This window comes from Carlito syrichta, unplaced genomic scaffold (genome assembly GCF_000164805.1).
Source record: "Carlito syrichta isolate Samal-C Ts95f unplaced genomic scaffold, Tarsius_syrichta-2.0.1 Scaffold316024, whole genome shotgun sequence".
NCBI classification, from domain to species: Eukaryota; Metazoa; Chordata; class Mammalia; order Primates; family Tarsiidae; genus Carlito; species Carlito syrichta.
Window position 1 is genome coordinate 1,106,931 of NW_007260120.1, and position 5,158 is coordinate 1,112,088.

The following is a 5,158-nucleotide window of genomic DNA, read 5'->3' on the forward strand; positions in this document are numbered from 1 at the left end:
GCGGCCACTGCACTCCAGTCTGGGCGACAGAGTGAGACTCCGACTCAAAAAAAAAAATTTAAAAAATTAAATGGTGGAAGCTGGGCCTGGTGCAGTGGCTCAGCCTGTAATCCCAGCACTTCAGGAGGCCGAGGCGAGAGGACTGCCTGAACCCGGGGGCTTCAGACCAGCCTGGGCAACTTGGTGAGACCTCATCTCTACAATAAATCACAAAAACTAGCTGGGCGTTGGCTGGGCTCAGTGGCTCAGCCTGTAATCCCAGCACTTTGGGAGGCCGAGGTGAGTGGATTGCCTGAGCCTGCGGGTTCGAGACCCCCCTGGGCAACTTGGCGAGACCTCATCTCTACAATACACCAAAAATTAGCCAGGCATGGTAGTGCGTGCCTGTAGTTCCAGCTACTTGGAAGGCTTGAGGCAGAAGGATCGCTGGAACCCAGCAGGTCGAGGTTACAGTGGCCGGGGGCGTGCCACTGCACTCCAGTCTGGGTGACAGAGTGAGACTCCAACTCAACACAACAAAAAAATAGTGGAAGCTGAGCACGATGGCACACCTTTGTAGTTTCAGACACTCAGGAGGCTGAACAGGAAGATCACTTGAGCCCAGGAGTCTGAGGCACGCCTGGGCAACATAGCAAGACCCCATCTCTTTTTCAAAAGCAAACGATAGAAGGGTAGTAGTTTAAAAAATAGTTGAAATGGTAAACTTTTGTTATATAGATCTTACACAATTTTTTTGTTTTTTTTGAGTTGGAGTCTCACTCTGTAGCCCAGACTGGAGTGCAGTGGCCGCTTCTGGCCACTGCAGCCTTGACCTGCTGGGTGCGGTGATCCTTCCACCTCAGCCTTCCAAGTAGCTGGAATTACAGGCATGCGCTACCACACCCGGCTGATTTTTTGATTTATTGTAGAGACGAGTTCTCGCTGCCCAGGTGGGTCTCGAACCACGGGCTCAGGCAATCCTCTCACCTCAGCCTCCCAAAGGCGCGGGATTACAGGCTGAGCCACCGAGCCCGGCTTACCACAGTTTTTTAAATGGTGGGGAAAATCATGTGAGCAATAGACATTAGTCTTCTCTATGGCTTCGGGATTCCTCTCTCACGGTGTCCCCTGCATAGGGCCCACTGCTCTGCCCCCAGGACCTCAGAGTGCCGAGCTCCAAGGGAGGCCAATGCTCAGCTCAACACAAGAAGTTTTGTGTCCGCCATTCCCTAGACACCTGTGGGGATCAGGAAAACCTTCCTCTTAAAACTGCCTTCTGGCCGGGCTCAGTGGCTCAGCGCTTTGGGAGGTCAAGGTGAGTGGATTGCCTGAGCCCGTGGGTTTAAGACCTGCCGGGCCAGTTGGCGAGACCTTATCTCTACAATAAATCAACAATCAGCCAGGCGTGGTAGCACACGCCTGTAGTTCCGGCTACTTGGAGGGTTGAGGCAGAAGGATCGCTGGGGCCCAGCAGGTCGAGGCTGCAGTGGCCAGGGAGCATGCCACTGCACTCCTGTCGGGGCGGTGGAATGAGACTCCAACTCAAAAAAACAAACAAACAAATAAACAAAAAAACTGCCTTCCAATCTCAAAAAGCACCTAAGGAAGCAAGAATAATACTTTTCGTGATGCAGCGTCTCTGCTTCCTTCCTAGCAAGCATCACTCAGACTGGAGGAGGCCAAGAAAACAAATACTGGGGTCTCCTTGCCAGGGGCCAAAGATACTGAAGTTCTTTGCAGGTACATTTCTGTCTCTGGACCCCTCCAGTCCTCTGCTTGATGGTGTAGATATGAAGGATCTAGCGTGTCAAAGGCCAGAAATCACAGGGGGAATGGGTGGGGAGGGGTGGCCCTTGTAAGTGGCAGTGGTGCTCCTGGGCTGGCCTCTCAGTCTCTTGGAGTTCCTCCTGCCTAAGAAGAGCTTATCCACAATCACCTCACAATTCTGATTCTGCCCCTCACAGGTGTAAACAGGGTGCCACCAGAGCTGTTGGGTCTGAGAGCACAGAGGAGTGATCCATCAGAGGCCAGAACCCATTCAGAAGTTTCTCTCAGAGACAAATCAGACACTTGCACTAGGCCACAGGTTTTTCTCATGCTCGCTCATTTGGGTCAGTTTAAGAAATAAATGGCCAGAGCAACAGGGCGTGGTGGCTCTTGCCTATCATCCCAGCACTTTGGGAGGCAGAGGCGAGAGGAATGCCTGAGTCCAGGGGTTTGAGAACAGCCTGAGCAACTTGGCAAGACCTCATCTTTTCAATAAATCAAAAAATTAACCTAATGTGGTGGCACATGCCTGTAGTTCCTGCTTGGAAGGCTGAGATGAAAGGATCCCCTGAGCCCAGCAACTCAAGACTGCGGTGGCCATGAGCATGACACCGCATTCCAGCCTGAGGGAAACTCCTACTCAAAAACAAAACAAAACAAACACAACACACTTTGGGAGGCCAAGGTGAGAGGATTACCTGAGTCCAGGGGTTCAAGAACAGCCTGGGCAACTTGGGCAAGACCTCATCTCTACAATAATTCAAAAAATTAGCTGGGCATGGTGGCGTGTGCTGTAGTTCCAGCTACTTGAAAGGCTGAGGCAGAAGGATCACCTGAGCCCAGCAGGTTGAGACTGCAGTGGCCGTGAGTGTGCCACTGCGGCAGTGAGACTCTGACTCAAAAATATACATACGTGTGTGTGTGTGTGTGTGTGTGTGTGTGTGTGTGTGTATCTCACATGCACAGGTATTCTTTATGCTGGAGCAGAAACGTGTACATCAGCCTCCAAGGAGTACTTGTGTTTACAATGTTTGGGTCCCCGATATTTTTAAGGAAATTGTATTTTGCTGTATGCACACAGGTCTTCTTTGGATGTCTGACCATTTAAACTGCTTCAGCACAGACTCACCAGGGATGGGAGGGCTATGCAAAGTTGCAAAGTGCTTTTTATATTTTAAAAAGTACTTGTCCAGGATTGCTGACTGGTTACTTGATGGTCCTGGGCTGGGCCCATTTCCTGTTTTTCCAGGCAGATTCAAGTTCTCAGACCATGGGGTGGGTAGAAGCAGCAGGGCAGCACAGGTTGCTTGCTGTAATCCAAGGGAGCTGGAGAGAAGCCGATTTTGAAACAAGGCCCCCGTTGCCCCCTGCCTCTTTCTCATGCTTGTGTCCTGCCAGGCAAGGGATACCTAAGACCCTGGGGTAGAGCCCGACTGACTTGGGAGTCAACTTTGGGGAAAAAGACAGAAAGAGGCACTGATGGAGTGTAGGATGGCGAGACCCAAGGAAAAGGGGTAACAGATCCGGGGACTGGGGAAACTGGAGGCTTAGGACGCCCTCCCAGGAGCGCAAAGCGTCCTGATGGCATTGGCTCCCCAAATGGGGGCCTCTGGAGGGCCCATGTCAGGGTCCCTGGCAAGCTAAGCTACCACTCGGGGGATCACAACCACCCTCACACACGTGTGTCCCCAGACACAGCCACACCAGAACCGAGGGGCCTGGGGCCACATTTCAGCCTCTCCTTCCCCACTGCCACTCCAGGACAGACCCTGTCTCATCCCACAGTCACCCACTGAGGCCAGGTCCCCTAGAGAGAAGCACTCCGATACCGATTCCTTCTGTGCTGAAACCACAGGTCAGAAAACCCACGAGGCGACACCCGCCTTTGCACATTCACAGACTGCAAGTATTACCCCAAGTCAGCCGGGCCTGGCCACAGGTACCAGTGGAGAAATTCAGGACCCGGCCCTCAGAAACTTACACACCCAGGGAGCCTGGTAGACGGACTTCAAGGATCCCCAGGGGCCACTGTTTCTTCTGGAAGCCCAGTCGGGGGGTGCAAGTCCCCCCGACCTTTCATAACCTCCCAGTTGTCCACACTCGCCTGCGTGGGGGGAACCGGAGCCAGATCCACCGTAACCCCTCGCCTCCCCGCCCCCTCCACTTCCTGAGCCGGGATGACCCACAGAAGCTGCGCGTTTCCTGTGCTGGGAGCACTTCTCCAGCCTGGAGCGGAAATCGGGGCCGGGGCGAGGACGCAGGGGCGTGTCGTCCACGTTTCTGGCCCGGGGAGCCGAAACTCCTCGGATCTGCACGGAGCGTTTGGCGAGCGCTGCGGCGTGTGGGGAAAGATGATTACACTCGAAAGGAATCACGACTCCTCGCGGAGCCATTACTCGCGTCGCTCCGCACGCGCAGGTTCTGGCGCGGCTTTCAGCAACTCCCCCTCCTCGCTAACCACTCGCTCGCAATTTGTGGGCCGCGGTGGAGCTGCGCCTGGGGCTGCTGCCCCCAGATGAAAGCACTTTTGCAGCCCGGACACCCAGCGAGCTGCCTCCGCGCACGCCAGGCCCGCACCTCCGGCTCCCGCTCCCTTCTCCGCCCAGCCCCCCGGCGGCTGGAGTGGACGGGCTTCCACGCACTTCCTGCGCGCACGCACATGCACACACTCACGCACGGGCACACACGCACACACTTGCACACACGCACACCACGCATCTCCCCCCAACGCCGCCCGCACACGTGCACGAGCCTGGACGTTCTCCTTTTGTGCTGGCTTTGCAGGCCGGGCGTTCCCGCCCCCGGTTTCCGCCTCGTCGTGCTCCCTCCGGCTTCTCTGCCCTCTGGGTCCCCTAGGCCAGCTCCTGCCCCTCTGCCCGGGGGCGCCCTTGCCCATTCCACGCGGGAGGAGCAGAGGCCGCGGCGGTGCGCCCTGCGCGCCCAGCGAGGGCCAAGCCCTGGGGCGGCTGGGACCAAAGGGCTGGCCTCCGGCCTGCGCCCTGTTTGTTTTCCTTTCGCCCCCTGAATGCTAGATTGAGACGTAAAGATTACCCGGGCCGAATAATGCCGGGAGTCAACACTCGAGCAAACAAAAGTGCTTGCACAACTCGTCAACCCCGCTGGGACCCGGGCCGCGGGCTGGGGGAGAGAACGCGCTCCTCGCTGCTAATTACAAATAAATGATGATGTGCTCACTAAGTAATTGATTTAATGAAGTTCCTATGAAACTATTAAACCCGGGTGGAGGTCAGGCTGGAGGCGCCCCAGAGCGCCCATTGTGGGCTGTTTAACTCCACCAGGCTGCTCGGAAAGACATCGGGGCTAATAGGTGAAGTCACAGCTGCTCGCGCTGACTTCTCGGAGCGCCCGGCCGGCCGCGGGCACCCTCGCGCCCTCCTCCTGCCGCGCCCTT